The sequence below is a fragment of the Bos indicus genome, chromosome 10 (genome assembly GCF_029378745.1).
Source record: "Bos indicus isolate NIAB-ARS_2022 breed Sahiwal x Tharparkar chromosome 10, NIAB-ARS_B.indTharparkar_mat_pri_1.0, whole genome shotgun sequence".
NCBI lineage: Eukaryota > Metazoa > Chordata > Mammalia > Artiodactyla > Bovidae > Bos > Bos indicus.
Genome location: NC_091769.1, coordinates 44,821,061 through 44,840,892, shown reverse-complemented (window position 1 = coordinate 44,840,892; position 19,832 = coordinate 44,821,061). Strand labels below are relative to the sequence as shown.

General features: G+C 41.4%; 1 protein-coding gene across 1 annotated transcript in view; it reads left to right on the top strand.

The window, feature by feature from the left end:
* The window catches only part of LOC139185243 (uncharacterized), a 214,989-nt gene that overhangs the window by 129,237 nt on the left and 65,920 nt on the right, over positions 1-19,832 (top strand). Inside the window, exon 6 of the mRNA XM_070797415.1 lies at positions 6,703-6,896. The gene's annotated coding sequence lies outside the window, so the exon portion shown is untranslated. The remainder of the gene's footprint in view (positions 1-6,702; positions 6,897-19,832) is intronic.

Below are 19,832 nucleotides of genomic sequence, written 5' to 3'. Positions count from 1 at the left end.
AAAATTTTCATGGACAGAGGAGCCGGGTGGGGTCGCAAAGAGTCGGACATGACTAATTGACTAAGCACAAAGCACATCTAACGTTAATCAGACACAACTACTATCATGACTAGTACTGGACTACTAGTACTAGACTAGTCTAGACTACTGCTTCTTGGTAGAAATTTGTATCGCAAAATTTGAATTTTCTAGTAGCTCCATTTAAAAAGGTAAAAAGAAATGGATGAAATTAATTTCAATAATATACTTTATTTAAACCAGTATACCCCAAACATTATCATTTCAGCATTTATCAATATATTCATAATGAGATATTTTATACTCTTTTTCATACAAAATTTCACAATTTGGTATGCATTTTACACTTAGGACACACCTCGGTTCAGACCAGCTGCATTTCAGATGCTCAGTTAGCCGCCTGAAGCCAGTAGCTACCATATCGCACAACGTGTCCTGGATACTTTCTTTTTAGCTGGTTGACAGCATGTGGAGCACAGAAAATTGTTTTTGGGAGACTGGGACATAAGACAGACATTCTAACTAAGGGGTAGGGAGGGGCAGATAATAATGGAAAAGTCTGAAAAATGGTGTACCCAGATAGAGTGCCCAAATACTTTAATACCATGGAATCTAATGTCTGCATCCCCTCAGGAAACTTTTCTACCAGTTTTTCTCTTTCTTCTGTATCTTGAACCTCACCGTCCTTTTAATTCCTAAGTCTTGACTATTTTTTATTCATAATCCTGAGGGATCGCGGGCAGGAGGAGAAGGGGATGACAGAGGATGAGATGGCTGGATGGCACCACTGACTCCATGGATGTGAGTCTGAGTGAACTCCGGGAGTTGGTGACAGACAGGGAGGCCTGGTGTGCTGTGATTCATGGGGTTGCAAAGAGTTGGACACGACTGAGTGACTGAACTGAACTGATTCCCCAGGGAAGGTTCCCAAGAAGGGAACCACCCTTCTTCACTTCTGAAAAGTTCCAATCACAATAGACAATGGCCTGTTATAACCATTTTCAAAAATAATGAGATAATGCAAGTTAATTGCAGGTCAAGAAAGGAAACAACCATTGAATATCAGACATTAGTACTGCAAGATATGTTTTACCAATTTACCTTCCCTGCTCCACAAAATATTACTTTGATCCTGTCTACTCTCTTCTTCATGTCATTGGAATTTCTCCCTTTATCTTTCTATCCAGTTTAAGAAGTACTTTCAAATTCATGTAAAGCATTGTAGCTCTCTCCCACCATTTGAAATGTGATTTTGTTCTGACTTTGCACATACAAGAATTTATTTTGGGCTTAGCTAAATAAGGAATTATTTGCTCTATGACTTTATCATGGAAAAAAATACAAAGAACTGGCAGAATCTTTGAAACTACAGTTATTCTTTAATATAACCCAGGATCAAATTCTTAGGCATAGATTCTACCCACAGAGATCCAAGGGGTGTGAGCTGTATCCTTATTACAAATTATTATCTTGCCAACTTTGGAAATGATTGTCATGTTTGCTCAGCTGTTCTGACTGCTTCCACCAGTGCACCACTGTTAACAAAGCTAGGGTAGGTTTTTCTCTGGGACCCACAGCTCCTTTGATTAACTGTAGACTCTTATGGTTTCTAAGCACCTAAAAGAGCTTTTATACCCTTCAGTAAAATGCTCTTCTAGTTTTACCGTTCCCTCCACTGAGAGATCTTCAGCCACAAAATTCCATTCTCCTTTAGCCAAGGTCTGTTGGAACACTGCCCTAACTGCTCCTGATTCCCAGGGTGGGTAAAGTGATGAGACCTCCTGACCACGAGTTAAAAGGGTCTTAGAGATGATGTCGACCCACCTCTCATATCACTGATGAGAAACTGAAACCTATGGACACAGTTAATTGGTGGTAGATCCAGAGCTGGACCTCAGAACTGTGGTCTCTGTTTCATTATTTTTTCCACTCCAAAAATGAATGGGTGAGAGAAGAGTCAGGGAGGCCATTGTTGTTCAGTTGCTCAGTGATGTCAGACTCTTTGCAACCCCATGGACTGCAGCATGCCAGGCTTCCCTGTCTTTTACTATCTCCTGGAGTTTCCTCAGAGTCATGTCTATTGAGTCCATGATGCTATCCATGATGTTGTGAGGGGACAGGGATGGGCGAAACAGGAATTCACTACTTTAAGGACCTAATGTTAAAGGAAGTAGAGAGACCTCTGAGAAGGGTGAACAGATAATCTTGGTGTTCACTAATACTAGTCCAGTGTATGATGTTTGAAGCTTATATGACTCAGGAGTTGGGAAAGCTTGTCACTTCAAGGAAGTGGCTTAGGGAAATACCTTTAAGATTAAAGAGGAAAGTCTCTGCTGGTCTAATTACAAGAGGTAAGACACAGAGTGCATTCTTTTAAATAGAAATCCTCTACCAATATCCACCTCTAAGGCTTGACCAAAGGGTCAAGTTATGAGCAGTAGCTGGGTACTTCATCCTGGGTGCTGGAACCCTGCTGAGTTCTCCCTCCCTTCCTTTAGGCCATCAACATATTTCTCAAACAAATCAGTCCTAAAGGAAATCAACCGTGAAAGACTGATACTGAAGCTCCAATACTCTGGCCATCTGATTTGAAGAGCTGATTCATTGGAAAAGACCCTGCTGCTGGGAAAGACTGAAGACAAAAGGAGAAGAGGGCAACAGAGGATGAGATGGTTAGATAGTATCACCTACTCAATGGACATGAATTTGAGCAAATTGGGAATTAGTGAAGGCAGAGGAGCCCGGTGTGCTGCAGTCCACGAGATCACAGAGTCGGACACAATGACTGAACCACAGCATCTCTGCTTTTAAGACTCAGGTTCAAAGGCTCACTTTCTAGACTGACTCCTCTCCTCATTAGCTGCAGAGGACCTGAGAGAGAGTAGGGAATTTTTAGTGGCTCTAGCTAGTATTTCAGGCTTATCTATCCATTAGCAGGGGATTGGCACTTGCTCTTTCATTTCCACAAGGGAATAAATAAATAAAAACTTGGAAGGAAGGACATTGCTGAAAGATTAACAAAACAATATAAATCATATAAGGAACAGTTGGCAACTGAGTGTCCAAGATATGAAGCAGGAGAGGTGAAGGGAGAATTGAGGATTGGTCTGTCAACTCCCGTAGGTCTTAGAAATGAAACGAGATGGGCGATGACTGATGGGACCCATTGAACTTCCCGTTGGCAGTAGTCTCTGAATTCCCTGCCTTGGGAATTCCATAAAGAATGTGCTTTAGTTTTTATCACTAAAGCCTAGCAATTGCATCTCAAAGTGTGCCCAGCAAAGTATAGGAATGTTCCCTATGAAAACATTCTGCTGAGATTCAAGATTTTATTTCAGCAGATGAAAACTAGAAGGCTCTGCCCACAAACAGCTCTGTCTTTTGCTGTCCGTTCTGATCAGGGCCAGCAAATGGTATGGGCAGAACTGTAGCCTTCTGGGTGAAGACTCAGGCCTGTTTTCCTGTCATGTAGAGCAGATGGTGTCAGGAATAGTTGGGCTACTTGCCTGATGGTAGAAAGACAAACTGTGACGTTTGGGGAGGTGGTGGTTGGAGACAGGGCCAGCCATAGAAAGGCCCCCTTTTATGACCCTCTGGGGATGCAGCACTGGGCTTAGGACTTAGGAATCCTGGATTCAAAGCCTGGCATTCACATTAGCTGTGTCTTGCACGATCTTCTCCATGTCTTAGAATGCTGGTTTCCTTGGTTGTGTCCTGGCCCGGTTTTTGTCTCTGAATGGTACATGTGTGCTAAGTCGCTTCAGCCTTGTTGGACTTTATGTGACTCTGTGGACTGTAGCCCACCAGGCTCCTCTGTCTATGGGATTCTCCAGGCAAGAGTACTGGAGTGAGTTGGTATGCCCTCCTCCAGGGGATCTTCCCAACCCAGGGATTGAATCTGAGTCTCCTGTATCTCTTGCATTGCAGGCAGATATTTTACCCACTGAGCCACCTGTGAAGTCCCTCTGAATGGTAGGGGAATATATATGTATATATTTATTGAGGTCTAGTTGATTTATAAGTTTCAAGTGTACAACATAAAGATTCACAATTTTAAAGGTTAAAATCTATTTATAGTTATTATAAAATATTGGCTGTATTTCCTGTGTTCTACACTATATCCTTGTAATTTAATAGTAGTTGGTACCACTTAATGCCCTACCTCTATCTTATTTCTCTCCACTAGTAACCTCTAGTTTGTTTTGTAATTCTGTGAATCTGTTTCTTTTTTGTTATATTCACTAATTAATTTTTTAGATTCCACATATAAGTGGCATCATATCTTTGCTATTGTACATAATAGGCTGTTTTTATATCTCTGCTATTGTAAATAATGCTGCCATGAACATTGGAATCATGTGTCTTTTCAAATTAGTGTTTTCATTTTCTTCAGATATATATCCAAGGTATATATATAACTGCGGAGTTATATGGTGGTTCCATTTTTAGTGTTCTGAGAAATCTCTGTACTGTTTCGACAGTGGCTGCACCGTTTACATTCCTACCAATAGTGCATGAGGTTCCTGTTTTTCCATATCCTTGGCAACGTTTGTTATTTGTGTGTGTTTTTTTTTTTTTTTTACGATAGCCATTATTAACAAAGAATGTTCCATCTATGTTTTCTTCTGGGAGTTGTATGGTTTCTGGTCTTAACATTTAGGTCTTCAGCCTATTTTGAACCTTCTCTTAAGAAACAAAAGAGGGAAACCAGATGTTTTCCTCTTTTCTCTCTTGTCGTAGATCCAAGAGAGACTCAGTCTACACAGACATCCCTTCTTATCCAGGTCTCCCATCCCCAGGACAGCTGGGCTCAAGCAGAAGTGATTAGCTTGATGATGGTGATGATACTACCGCTACCAATAACGATAACTTACTGTGTATCAGGCACTATCCCAACTACTTTACAAATATTGCCTCATTTAATCCTTCCACAACACGATGTGATACCTGGCTTTATAATTCCTGTTTTGCAGTCATAAAAGGGGAAGTGATAAAGTAGTTCACCATCTCTTATATTAAGTTTGTCTTAACTTATACTACCATTGCAGCTGCCTTGCTCAGTGACTATGCTAGCTATATAAAGAAGTACATGCAATGTGTTGTAAATGGTATAATGTGCTCGGGGTCGCTTACAGGCCTGGTAGTGGTCAAGAGGGCAAGCTCTTGTATGGGAAGCCTTCGTTAGAATCCTGACCCCATTCACTTGGACAAGTGACTTCACTTTTCTGTACCTCTTTGTCTTCATCTGAATCAAGGAGATAACAGTGCCTTCCTCATAAGAGAGTGGGGAGAATGAAAGGAGATAATCTATGTAAAGCTGTTAGCACAGCACTTGTACATAGTAAATTCAATACATGTTTGTCATTATAACCATAATTCAAATAAATGATGTATTTGTTAAGAAGGGCATCAAGGAGTTGGTAAGCTCCAAGATCTTGGAGGATAGGAAGGTAGAATATTTTGGGCATGCTTTGGGCATACTGACTTTCATCATAATGTCGAACAGTTTTCGAGCAAGACAAATGCTATGATGGTATAAGTTAATATATAGTTAATGTAAGTGACTATGAACTTCTTTTATCAATTACCCTTATATGACTGTGAAATAAGCTTCCCCGGTGGCTCCGGCAGTAAAGAATCCACCTGCCAGTGCAGGAGACCCAGGTTCGATCCCTGGGTCAGGAAGATACCCTGGAGAAGGAAATGGCAACCCACTCCAGTATTCCTGCCTGGAAAATTCCATGGACAGAGGAGCCTAGTGGGCTTCAGTCCATGGGGTTGCAAGAGTTGGACATGACTTAGTGACTACACCAGCACTGTTCTATGACTGTAAGATGGGAATAGCACCACATATGTCATTACACTGTGAAGGGATTAAATGAAGCAATATTTACAAAGTAGTTGGGAGCAACTGAAGCACAATTAATTCAGATTGCTTGTAGGGTATCAACCAGGCAATTAATTTTGCCTGGGAAGCATTTACTCTCTTCCTCTGGTAAAACCACCCAGTTTTGCTTTGGGAAATGGCCCTTCCCTGTGCTATGGGGTTCTGACCTGGTTCCTTCTCATCCCAGGCCACTCATTTCTGTTTCCTTCTGGATTGACTCAACTCATGGGACCCATGCTATGGCTAAAGTGTACTCAAGGCATGGAGAGCCAGTCGGAGCTCCCAGGAGATCACTGAAATTCTGGGTTCAGATGTGCCTGAAACTAGACACACACCTGAATGCCCCGACTTGTGATTTAATAATTCTGCTTTTAGCTTAACCTTTTTGAATTTGTTTTCATCTTTGTAATTGAAAGAATACTCCAGGTATACTAGTTATACTACTACTACTACTACTAAGTCACTTCAGTCGTGTCCGACTCTGTGCCACCCCATAGACGGCAGCCCACCAGGCTCTCCCATCTCTGGGATTCTCCAGGCAAGAACACTGGAGTGGGTTGCCATTTCCTTCTCCAATGCATGGAAGTGAAAAGTGAAAGTGAAGTCGCGCAGTCCTGTCCGACCCTCAGCGACCCCATGGACTGCAGCCTTCCAGGCTCCTCCATCCATGGGATTTTCCATGGCAAGAGTACTGGAGTGGGGTGCCAAATGCTATCTAAATATAGCTCTAAATTCTGGGTATACTCTAATTTTGTGTTTTATTACTTATAGAACATTTTCGTCTTCACTGTTGACAGATTATAATAATAACTACTTTCATCATCGTCATCAGTATTCCACCTATACCTGATCTCTCTGCCAGCCTGACAACAATTACTAGCTCAAGTGATTTATTCAAGGAATAAGGAACGAGGTGAAATTCAAACTCACATCTCTCTGATTGTAAAACTGGTGCATTTTCTACTACACCAAGCCTCCTCTTCATCTTGAGGTAAGAATGTTTTCCATCTGAATGCATCTTTTATATTATGATGAAAGTCAGTGGAAAGATAAATTTAGCAAAATTCACTTTAAACATCTTCTGTGAGTCAAATCCTTTTTGAAAATTACAACCCCTATGGTGCTTCATATTACATCACTGAAGTTCAACCTGCTAAATCCCTGCCCCTGCCAGTCACACCAGTGTCCTTGTTTCTGAGAAAAAGCCTTGGTTTTCTTTCCTGGGAGACATGGAATTAATGCATATTTTGCAGTGAATTCTATGCAAAGTAACTATGAAGGAATAGGGCTGGGGGTGGCCTTTGTTTTCAAGGAACTTCAGCTCCATTGGGGAAGATACATATAGAGTGAACGGAATTTCTTCCAAGCCAGTTGGATGTATGCAACCATCAGCCCTAATAGTGGGGTGACAGCTACAGAGGAAGGGTCAAGTATTAGTAGGATGGTACGTCAGGGAAGGAAGACTTTAGGGAGTCAAAATGTTGAGCTATGTCTTGAAGCAAGAGAAGAATTCCTCAGCAGAATGTAACCTCAGGTGATCTAAGAGTTCACCGTCATAGGTGGAGCCTGGAACCCTCTAAGGTTTCATGGTTTGCCTGCTGTCAGGCACCGGGACACTGCTGAGCACCGGGAATACAACAGGAATGTGGACAGAGTCCTCACCCCACAGTGCTTTCAGTTTGGCAGAGACAGACCAACATGGCAGAGTGATACATGTAGAAGTCCAGTAAGGGCATGCTGCCCGGAGCATTCAGGGTGGCCTGGTCGTGAACATTTCAAGCCGGATCTGACGGGTGAGAGGAGGGAGCGCCACAAGGGGGCGCTGCAGAGGCTGAGGAGCAGTGGAGGCTGGTCCAGGAGGCTGGCGAGAAGGTGGCTGGTGGAGGGAAGGGCTGGTTGTTCGCTGGAGCATTTCCAGGTGGACCTGGAACCAGATGCGGTCATGAGAGAATACGTGGGGACCACCTGGAGATGGCATGAAAGAGGAGAAGGGGTGGCCCTGACCCCACCCTCTGCCTTTGACGCTGTTGTAAAATCCAGTGAGATGAATTCAAGGCTTGTGAGAAAGGACTCCAGGTGTCTCTTTTCTCCCCCTCGTTAGTCAGTCCGTCTTCCCTCAGCTCAGCCTGGCAGAGTTCTGGGTTTCCACCTCCTTCTATGTTCCTTGTTGGCAGTGGATAACCTCACAGAAATGGCTTCCTGGAGCTCGCAGAGCAAAGCCCACCAGCACCCAACCCCTGGACTGTTCTTCCCTTTTTCTAAACTACATGGACGGCAGCTCGCCTACACCCTGGAGGCTGTAGCTCTCGCCTCACCATGGGAGATCTGGGCAAGGGGGTAAAGGAGAGGGAGAGGGTTAGAAACCTCGGACTCTGCTTCTCTATCTGTCTCAGGAGCCACCAGCCCTGGGTCCTGTTCCCTTCCCTGCTCATCTTTTCCCCTCAGGTCTCCACTGGGGCACCAACTCTTGTGATACATGCATGTCTTTTGTGATACATGGATGTCTCCCGTAACCCTGGCCTTCAGAATTCTCTCAAATATCCAAATCTGCAACTCTGTCCCGAAGTGTAGAGAGGGCCGAGTTAGAGCCTCTGTGTGGAGATTTTGTCTGCCTCTATGAGATCTCAGTCAAGTGGGCCTTAGGAAGTATCACTATGAACAAAGCTAGTGTAGGTGATGGAATTCCAGTTGAGCTATTTCAAATCCTAAAAGATGATGCTGTGAAAGTGCTGCACTCAATATGCCAGCAAATTTGGAAAACTCAGCAGGGGCCACAGACCTGGAAAAAGTCAGTGTTCATTCCAATCCCAAAGAAAGGCAATGCCAAAGAATGCTCAAACTACCGCACAATTGCACTCATCTCACATGCTAGTAAAGTAATGCTCAAAATTCTCCAAGCCAGGCTTCAGCAGTATGTGAACCGTGAACTTCCAAATGTTCACGCTGGTTTTTAGAAAAGGCAGAGGAACCAGAAATCAAATTGCCAGCATCCACTGGATCATCGAAAAAGCAAGAGAGTTCCAGAAAAACATCTGTTTTTGCTTTATTGACTATGGCACAGCCTTTGACTGTGTGGATCACAATAAACTGTGGAAAATTCTGAAAGAGATGGGAATGCCAGACCACCTGACCTGCCTCTTGAGAAACCTGTATGCAGGTCAGGAAGCAACAGTTAGAACTGGACGTGGAACAACAGTCTGGTTCCAAATTGGGAAAGGAGTATGTCAAGGCTGTATAGTGTCACCATGCTTATTTAATTTATATGCAGAGTACATCATGAGAAACGCTGGGCTGGAGGAAGCATAAGCGGGAATCAAGATTGCTGGGAGAAATATCAGTAACCTCAGATATGCAGATGACATCGCCCTTATGGCAGAAAGTGAAGAAGAACTAAAAAGCCTCTTGATGAAAGTGAAAGAGGAGAGTGAAAAAGTTGGCTTAAAACTCAACATTCAGAAAACAAAGATCATGGCATCCGATCCCATCACTTCATGGCAGATAGATGGAGAAACAGTGGAAACAGTGGCAGACTTTATTTTTGTGGGCTCCAGAATCACTGCAGATGGTGACTGCAGCCATGAAATTAAAAGACGCTTACTCCTTGGAAGAAAAGTTATGACCAACCTGCTGCTGCTGCTAAGTCGCTTCAGTCGTGTCGGACTCTGTGCGACCCCATAGACAGCAGCCCACCAACCTAGACACATATTAAAAAGCAGAGACATTACTTTGTCAACAAAGGTCCGTCTTGTCAAGGCTATGGTTTTTCCAGTACTCATGTATGGTTGTGAGAGTTGAACTATAAAGAAAGCTGAGTGCTGAAGAATTGATGCTTCTGAACTGTGGTGTTGGAGAAGACTCTTGAGTGTCCCTTGGGCTGCAAGGAGATCCAACCAGTCCATCCTAAAGGAAATCAGTCCTGAGTGTTCATTGGAGGGACTGATGTTGAAGCTGAAACTCCAATAATTTGGCCACGTGATGCGAAGAGCTGACTCATTTGAAAAGATCCTGATGCTGGGAAAGATTGAAGGCAGGAGGAGAAGGGGACGACAGAGGATGAGATGGTTGGATGGCATCACCTACTCAATGGACATGAGTCTGAGTAAACTCTGGGAGTTGGTGATGGACAGGGAGGCCTGGCGTGCTGCAGTCCATGGGGTCACAAAGAGTCGGACACTACTGAGTGACTGAACTGAACTGATGAGATCTCAGTGGAAATAGAATGCAGCATAGAGGGCAGTCTTTGAAACCTGGTCAACCTCCCCTTTATGCATGAAGACCCTTAGAACTCATTTTTTAAGCTTGGTTTATAGAAAAGTGAAAAACTCTGGGATTATAGTTTGTTCCTCAATGGAGGGTAGCAAAGGTTTTCACTGACACAGAGAGCCAAGCCTCAGAACACTGGGAGAAAAGGGGTGGCAAGAATGCCCCTGAGAATTAAGCAGGCATTGGTTATCTTCACCAGAGACCCTATCCTCAGCCTTTATCATGATGGCAACTTATTCTCCTGCATTCTAGTCGCTAAAAGATTAAACACATTTAGATCCTTTTTTAAATATTTTAAAACATTTTATTTTATTGAAGTAAAATTTATTTACATTGTTAATTTCTGCTGTATAGCAAAGTGATTCAGTTATATATATATGTATATATATATATACATATATATATATTCTTTTTGATTGTGGTTTATCACGAGGATTGAATATAGTTCCCTGTGCTATACAGTAGTTGCTTGTTTATCCATCCGATATAGAATAGTTTGCATCTGCTTACCCTGAACTGCCAGTCCTTTCCCCCTCTCCCCTTTGGGAACCACTAGTCTGTTCTTTAGCATGGAATGATGCTAAAGCTGAAACTCCAGTACTTTGGCCACCTCATGTGAAGAGTTGACTCATTGGAAAAGACTCTGATGCTGGGAGGGATTGGGGGCAGGAGGAGAAGGGGAGGACAGAGGATGAGATGGCTGGATGGCATCACTGACTCGATGGACATGAGTCTGGGTGAATTCCGGGAGTTGGTGATGGACAGGGAAGCCTGGTGTGCTGCGATTCACGGGGTCACAAAGAGTCAGACACGACTGAGCGACTGAACTGAACTGAGTGTGTTCTCTACGTCTGTGAGTCCGGTTCTGTTTCATAGATGTGTTCATTTGTGCCATATTTTAGAGTCCACATATAAATGACATCATAGGGTATTTTTCTCTTTCTGACTTAATTCACTTAGTATGATGATAGTTGCATCCATGTTGCTGAAAATGGCATTATTTCATTCTTTTTTTATGACTGAGTAGTATTTAATTGTATATGTATGTACCAATCTTCTTTATCCATTTATCTGTTGATGGACATTTAGGTTCCTTCCATGTCTTGGCTATCATAAATAGTAATGCTATGAACATAGGGGTCCATGTATCTCTTTGAATTATAGTTTTGTCTAGATATATGCCCGGGAGTGGGATTGCTGGACCATATGGCAACTCTCTTTTTAGTTTTTTGAGGAACCTCTGTACTGTTTTCCATAGTGGCCACACCAATTTACATTCCCACCAACAATGTAGGAGGGTTTTCTTTTCTCCACACCCTCTCCAGCATTTCTTGTTTATAGACTTTTTAATTATGGCCGTTCAGGTTGGTGTGAGGTGGTTCATCATTGTAGTATTTATTTGCACTTGTCTAATAATTAGCAATGTTGAGCATCTTTTCATGTCCATTGATCCATATGTCTGTTTTTGTGCCAATATCAGATTTGATCACCGTAGCTTTGTAATATTGTCTGAAGACTGGAAGCGTTATGCTTTCTGTTTTGTTCTTTTTCTTAAGAATTGCTTTGGCTATTCTGGGTCTTTTATAGTTCCATGTAAACTTTGGGACTATTTGTTCAAGTTCTTTAGACGGTGTTATGGATAATTTGATAGGAATTGCATTGAATCTGTAGGTTGCTTTGGATAGTATGGCCATTTTAACAATATTAATTCTTCCAATTCAGGAGCATGGGATATCTTTCCTTTTCTTTGAGTCATCTTCAGTTTTCTTTATTAATGTTTTATACTTATCAGCATATAAGCCTTTCTCATCCTTGGTCAGGTTTATTCCTAAGTATTTTTGATGCGATTTTAAAAGGGATTTTTAAACATTCCGTTTCAAGCACAGTTAGATCTTGAATGTGAATGTAGAAAGTGTAGCTGTAAAATAATGCCTCTGCCACATCAACACATCAACAAGGAAACCGTAGTCCTTTGCTTAGATAGAGTAGTCCTCTTGTGTAATCGGCTGCATTGTTGATGGTCTACCACGAGGGGGCAGAAGAGCATAAGTTTTCCTCAGAAGACTGTGTACTGATGTACCAGGCCTCCCTGGTTCTTTAGTTTTCTCTCTATCTCTGCTTCACACTCTCTCAAGAGACATTTTAGAGGAAATTACACACTGCAGATGGTGATTTCAGCCATGAAATTAAAAGATGCTTACTTCTTGGAAGGAAAGTTATGACCAACCTAGATAGCATATTCAAAAGCAGAGACATTACTTTGCCAACAGAGGTCCGTCTAGTCAAGGCTATGGTTTTTCCTGTGGTCATGTATGGATGTGACAGTTGGACTGTGAGGAAGGCTGAGCCCCGAAGAATTGATGCTTTTGAACTGTGGTGTTGGAGAAGACTCTTGAGAGTCCCTTGGACTGCAAGGAGATCCAACCAGTCCATTCTAAAGGAGATCAGCCCTGGGATTTCTTTGGAAGGAATGATGCTAAAGCTGAAACTCCAGTACTTTGGCCACCTCATGAGAAGAGTTGACTCATTGGCAAAGACTCTGATGCTGGGAGGGATTGGGGGCAGGAGGAGAAGGGGACGACAGAGGATGAGATGGCTGGATGGCATCACTGACTCGATGGACGTGAGTCTCAGTGAACCCCGGGAGTTGGTGATGGACAGGGAGGCCTGGCGTGCTGCGATTCATGGGGTCGCAAAGAGTCGGACACGACTGAGCGACTGAATTGAACTGAACTGAACACAGTGCAATCTCTGAGGCAGGAAGGTTGTCTGCCTAACTGATTCTCATAGTGTGGTTCTTCAGATTTCTGAAGGTCACTAACACTTTCAGGCAGCCATGAAGTAAACTATTGTCAGATTAATACCAAGACATTATTTACCTTTTCCCCTGGGCTGTTACCAGCACCAATGGTGCAGAAACAATGGCAGTTAAAACTGATAGGGCCTCAGCGTGAATCAAACTACTAGAAGTCAGTGTATTCTCCACCATCATACATTTGCAATAATTAAAAAAAAACATCAATTTCACCTAAGAATGCCCTTGATAAAGTCGTAAAATTCTTAGTTTTATCAAATCTTGAACCTTGAATTCATTTCCTTTTAATATTCTGTGCAACAAAATGGGAATATGCATAAAACAGTTCTGCTGAATGTCAAAGGAGAAAGGTCACCCCGAAGAAAACACTTGTGTATCCTGAACAGAATCCCCTTTTTTCTGGAACACCATTTTTAGTTCAAAAATAAAAATAATTTGGCAAACAAATTATGGTTCTTCAGACTTCAGTATCTAGCAGATACTTAAAAAAAAAAAAAAGGTGAATTCATCCCTTTAAGGAAATTATCAGTATTTGTGCCCATGATACAATTTGAGCTTTTAAGTGAAAATTAGAAATCTGGAATATTTTTATCTACCACAGTTAACTTCACAAATTCTCTATATTTGGACACTTTTCTGGTGATTTTGGTGGCAATAGGAATGAATTTTGGTATTGCATAATGTAATGTATCAAAATTTGAAAGTTCTGCCTAGCTCAATGAATTACTGTTACCCTATGCATGAGTAAAAGATTTATTCAAAGCATAAGATAGATCAGTGGATTTTAGTGTAATAGAGTACAAAAAGTTCACTGATACAGTTTCAGATTCCATATTGTTATCGTCTTTTAGGAGAAATGATCATTTTGGCAGTTTGGTGTAATGTGAAAGATCATCAGCATATCTGAAAAGCTGCAGAAATTCCTCTCCCATTTCCAGCTAATTCTCTTTGTGAGGCTAGGCTTTCTTCACATGCTTCAACCAAAACAGTATCTCACAACAGACTGAAAACAGAAGCAGATACGAGACTACCATAGCCACTAACAACTATTCTACCATTTTTTGAAGAGACATTCAAGGAAATGGGTGTCTTGATTTGTTCCCCTGTCATTTAATTTCTCCAAATAAGCATGGCTTCCTTCTCTGTCTACAAACTGTCTTTAGAAAACAGCAGGTCTTGGCTACTCTGCTTTGCTAACAGTAGTATGATAATATCACCTTCTATTGTAAATGTTTTGCAGTTAACAAATACCAGACAGTCCACTCAAATAGCCTGAGGAAAACGAGGTCAGGACAGGTGTTACTCGCGGCCATATAGTAAATAGCAGAAGCCCAACTGAAACTCTGCCTTTATGATTCAAGGTCATTTGCTCCCCTGAAAAGTAATTCCCACAGGTGGTTTGTTAGAGGAGGAGGGCAGGGCGGAATTAAAGAGGACAACCAGTTCTGCATTTGGAAAAGACCAAATCTATCTTGTTTAGTCAAAACGGAAAGGGGATTCTTATGTGTGCGAGGTTATGGAGCTGAACTACACGCAAGCAGTTCATTCTTTACTCAAGTGATAGGGAGTTGTGGAAATAGGGGAAAAACAGCACTGTGTTTGCTTCAGAATCCAATGCCATGCTCCTTCCAGCTGACCTTTCAAGAGGGCTCTAGAGGTTATACTTTCTCTTTGTAGAAGTAAATGAAGTAGCCAGGTACTGGTTATAGAGTACTGGGCTTCCTTTTAAATTGCAGTGTCTTCACTTTATCTATGTGGTATGCCTTTATTTCAAACATAAACAGACAAGCAGGATGAAAATCAAGGGAGGAAAGCTATATATACAATCAAAATGATGATTTTTTCAGTAGCTGAGTAGTTTATATAATCTGACATGTGTGTCTCTTCCATTTATTCTGTTTTTCTCCTTCATACAGCTCCATCAGAGACTAGGCAACTTGAACAATATTTACATTTGTATGGTCCCTCTTAATTTTCAGAGTATTTTCACAATCATTATGTCCTCTGAACATCAGACACAGCTTTATCTCTATGCGGAAAGTAGGGTGGGTATTATTTTCTCGTGGTGCCTTTGGGAAGCAGAATTGTTTCAGTGTGATGTGTAAGATCATTCTAGACTTCCTAGACCATGAGCTGGTAGGATGAGGAGGAACTACCCCAGTGCAGTGTCCCAGAAGACCAGCACCCCCTCCCATTTGGAGAAGAGGAAGCACCAGAATACACCGTGCATTTCTATCAAGTTCCTGGTAGATGATGTGGTCTGAGGACTACAGTTTGAGAACCAGTGCTGTAACTCATACTGTGTGTTTTCAGAACTGGACTACAAACTTGTAGTCCAGTGGGTGGCATCCGTGTCTATGAAGGAACCTACCTTTTATAAGCAGTCCTTTTTACCAATGAACAGAGATTAAGTGACTGGTCCAAGGTCATACTGATAGAAATTTAATATCGTTTAAAGTAAACCCAAGGTCTTCTGATTCCTAATCAAAGGTAGTTCCTTAAGCTATTAGTCTGTTGTAAGTTTCTTTAATAGCAGACAGTGACAATTGACAATTGTTATATGTTCAACAGGTATATCTTTAGTTGAACCTTTTGCTGAGCAGGATCTAAGTAAATAGCAAAGGAAAAATAATCCTCCTTGATTTTATCCAAGATGCATTGTAGGAGATAGACATGCCCTTCAGCATACCTGAGAACATCAGGGATAGAAATATATAAAATACTTAAATTCAGCTCTTTAGAATTGCATATCTAAATGCTGTCGGTTTCTAAAGATAATAGATTTTAATCCAGTTTAATTTTTTTTTAATTTAAAATTTTTATTGAATTATAGTTCATTTACAATATTAGTTTCAGGTATACAACATAGTGATTCAATATCTTTATAGATTATGCTCCATTTAAAGTTATTATAAGCATTGGCTTTATTTCTTGTGCTATACAGTATATCCTTGTACTATATTTATTTTATACATAGTAGTTTATATCTCTTAACACCTACCCATATTTTGCCCCTTTCTCCTTTCCTTTCCCCACTGGTAACCACTAGTTTGTTTTCTGTATCTGTGAGTTTGTTTCTTTTTTGTTATATTCATTTGAACAAAAAAATTTTTTTATGTTTACTCTGAGCAAATAACTCTGCTAACTATCTCTACCAAATGAGATCTGGTCTTTGACTTACAGGAATTTATAAACTAGTGGGAAGAAGCAGAATGTTCATAACTAACTACAGAATTACGCCAGATGGAATGTGGTATCTATAAAACCGAAGGTCCACAGTATATAGTACAGGGAGACAGTGGAGAGATAGATTTCATTTAGGGAGACCTAATGAAGAAATTGCATCTGAATATGAAGGAAGTAGCATCTGAACTGATCCTCTGAAAGGGAGGAGGATTTTGCCTGGTAAAGATAGAGAAGAAGAATCTTCTGGGCAGAGAAAACTGCACTGGAAAAGATATAGGTCAGCACAGGGCTTTCTTGGGGAAGAGCTACTTTTCCATGTGGTCTGGGAAGGGCACAGGAGTGCAGTGTGTGATACAACTGGAAAGTCATGGGAGACAGCCAAGAGTGAGTGAATAGTTCTGAGCCAGGAGAGATAGGAGCCAAGGGGTGCTGTAGAGGAGGTGGCTGGGGACCGGAGAATAGACCAGCGAGGATGCGAAGCCAAACAAGGAGGACTTTTCAGAAGCTAGCATGATCAGAATGGGTTTGGGGTCTTCTGGTTTTAAACCTGGTTTTGAACCTTACTACCTCTGTGGCCTTAGGAAAATATGACTCTCTTTGGACTTTAGTTTTCTCACTTCTAAAAGGAGAGGGTAGATCCTGACTAACATCTCTCTCCCCCTAACATTCTTTGATTCTGAGGACCTTATTTGCCCTCTGTTGCAAATCTCATTCTGGATGGCTTGAATCCATTGTTCATCCTTCTTTCTAAAATGGTATGGCTCCTTCTGGGATCACAGTGTGAAATATAATGCAGTTGAAGGTCCCATTGATCTGGCCATGGTTTGGAGCAGAAGTGAGAAAATGAAATTCTTGAATTAGAACTTCATCAAACCTATCTTATTTGTAGCTTATTTCAACTGTACCAACTTTTCAAGCATAGCTATTTGCAACAGAGAAAACTTTATCTTGCTGAGTTTACAAGCTCATGGAAGCATGATTGCAGCTCTGAAAATGTGTGGGTTACTAGGCTTATTTCTAGTAAACATAAAGGTTAGCTTCAGGGGTAGAGGCCAGATTTCATAACTATAACTGGAAATCTTAGGGAACAGATGAATCATATAATACATCACTTCAACCGGAAATCGACCATGTTCCCCTGTTAGAGTCTATCTCAAAATGTTTTGTGAGATGAGCTGGAGGAACCACAGCCCAAACCATGTATGGGATGGGGTGATTAGATTCCAGCCAGAAGACCAAATATTGCCTTTTGTTCTTTCCTGGGGGTGGGGGTGGGAAGGATATGGAAAACAATGTTCTGGCCACAGAGAGGATTCCAGGGAGTAAAAATGAATCATCCCCAGCCGCCAGGAAACGCCAGGAGTTCTCTAAATGGAATGAAGTCCTCCTGTACCTTGGGTGGGAGCAGAGGGGGTGAGGGAAACAACAGCTGGTGGGGGAGCCGGAAGCTGGAGAAGGGGACACCGAAGCACGGCTGAAACTGGCAGCCATGGCAGAGGAATAAACCAAAAGGGATGTGAGTTTGTGCAGGTTTCCTGTGGGGTCCCTTAGGGAGAGGCTATTCCAGAGCTGCCCTCCGTGGTTTCCTAATCAGTTGCTGCTGCCTCTAGTCTCCACCCTGTGCAGGAGCATCTGCATAAAAATGTGGAGAATGTAACCAACTATTCACGCGTGTCCAAAAGGGCTCTGCGAATTAGGAAGCTGCACGTGCAGCCCACTGCACAAAGGGCCTCCCACCAGCAGCCTGGGAATGGGAACGGGACCTGCCGCCCTAGGCCAGGGAGGCCCAGGGGTCAACGGACATCTGGAGCCATGTCCAGGCCCTGGACTGAAGCTCTGGGGGGTGTCAGGCACATCCTGCTGCTTGCTGGAGCCTGAGGCATGGAATTGGGGCTGGATTCTCTCTTGCTTCCTGTGTGCCTTTAATTAACTTCATTAGTTAATTATATCCTAATATCTCTCCATGTATTTGGGTCCTCTTTAGTGTTTCTAAATAAGAGTTTGTTTCTAAACAGAGTTCTGTTTTTTAAACCTTTTTTTATTAAGGTCATTTTCAAACATACAAACATACAAAGAATACACAAAAAAATAGTATGTTGAACCCATACCACCTAGCTTTAGTATTTATCAATATTTTGCCAAATTTCTCTCACTTATGTCTCCTCCACTTCTTTTTCTTCCAGTGTGTTAAAGCAAATCCCAAATATATCATTTCAGCTACAAAAACTGAATATATTGCTGGCTGGTAAGGTCCCTTTTTTCCACATAATAATGCTACTATCATATGTAATAAAATTAATAATTTTTAATATCATATAATCATGGATAAAGACCATATATTTCTCGTACTACAAGATTCAAACAAGATCCACCCAATGCATATTATTTCCTCTCTTTTTAAAAAGTTTTGAAAAATATTTATTAGTGTCTGTACTGGATCTCTGCTGTGCTCCGGTTTTCTCTAGTTGTGGCAAGCAGGGTCTACCCTTTGTTGCTGCGCACGAGCTTCTCAATTGCAGCGGCTGCTCTTATCGCGGAACACGGGCTCTAGGTCTGTGGGTTTCAGTAGCTGTGGCACACAGCCTCGGCATTTGTGGCATGCAGGCTGTAGGGCGCCCAGGCTTCAGTAATTATGGCCTACAGGTCTAGTTGCTCTTCAGCATGTGGAATCTTCCCAGATCAGGGTTCGAACACTGGCAGGCGGACTGTCAACTGCTGGACCAGCAGGGAAGTGCTCCTCTCTTTTTTAGTGCCATTTATTTGTAGGAGAAATTTGATCAAACGTTTGATCAAATCTACAGAATTTCATATTCTCTGTTTGGCTGTTGCATCCTTGTTGTATTTTCCCAAGGATTCCTAGTTACTTTTCACTGGGAAATGGTATTTAGAGACCACCATATGGGCATAAGAGATAGTCTTTGCTACTGAATTATCATTGTTTTGTGGATTTTTCAGAGTAAAGAGTGAGAACATTTACACATATGAAGATGAGAGAAACTTGAGTTCTTACTGATATTTCCAATTTAAATTCAAGATTACATGGTTTTTCCTAACTGATTTGTATCTGTATGTTACTTCTCCCTTGCTGATCAGTTTGATTTCTGTGATATTATTAGTAACATCATTACTTATTAGCTTTAGTTTGAAAATAACACATTTAATGCAGGTTAAAATTTCTTTGTAATAAATCCATGGGGGTAATATTATCTCTTGTGTCTCTGAGGATATTAATTATAATGTTTTTTACATTGATATATTTTAAATTCCTTTTATTGTTTCTGTTTTCAGTGTTCAGATTTTCTTAAATATCTGGTGAACCTTGGCTGTTAACTCAAAAATAAGAGATACTAAAGCATCAGCATTACTAATAACATAAGATTACTAAAATAAGAGTATAAAACCAACAGAGTTAAGTAAAAAATCCCATAATCTCATATTTGAATAGGAAATATCAGTATAAACTGATTTTTTGTCTCTTAAATTAAAAATAACATATTTCATTGCTCTGACTGTTGAAAAGGCCTAGAAACAATGAATTTAGTAGTAATAAGCGCAACAGGCATTCACATTATGGTCTCTGAATACCATTCCCTACTAAGAGGAACCAGAAATCTTTGGGGAAATGCCTGACTCCAAGTTTGCCCTGTGCTGTGCTTAGTCACT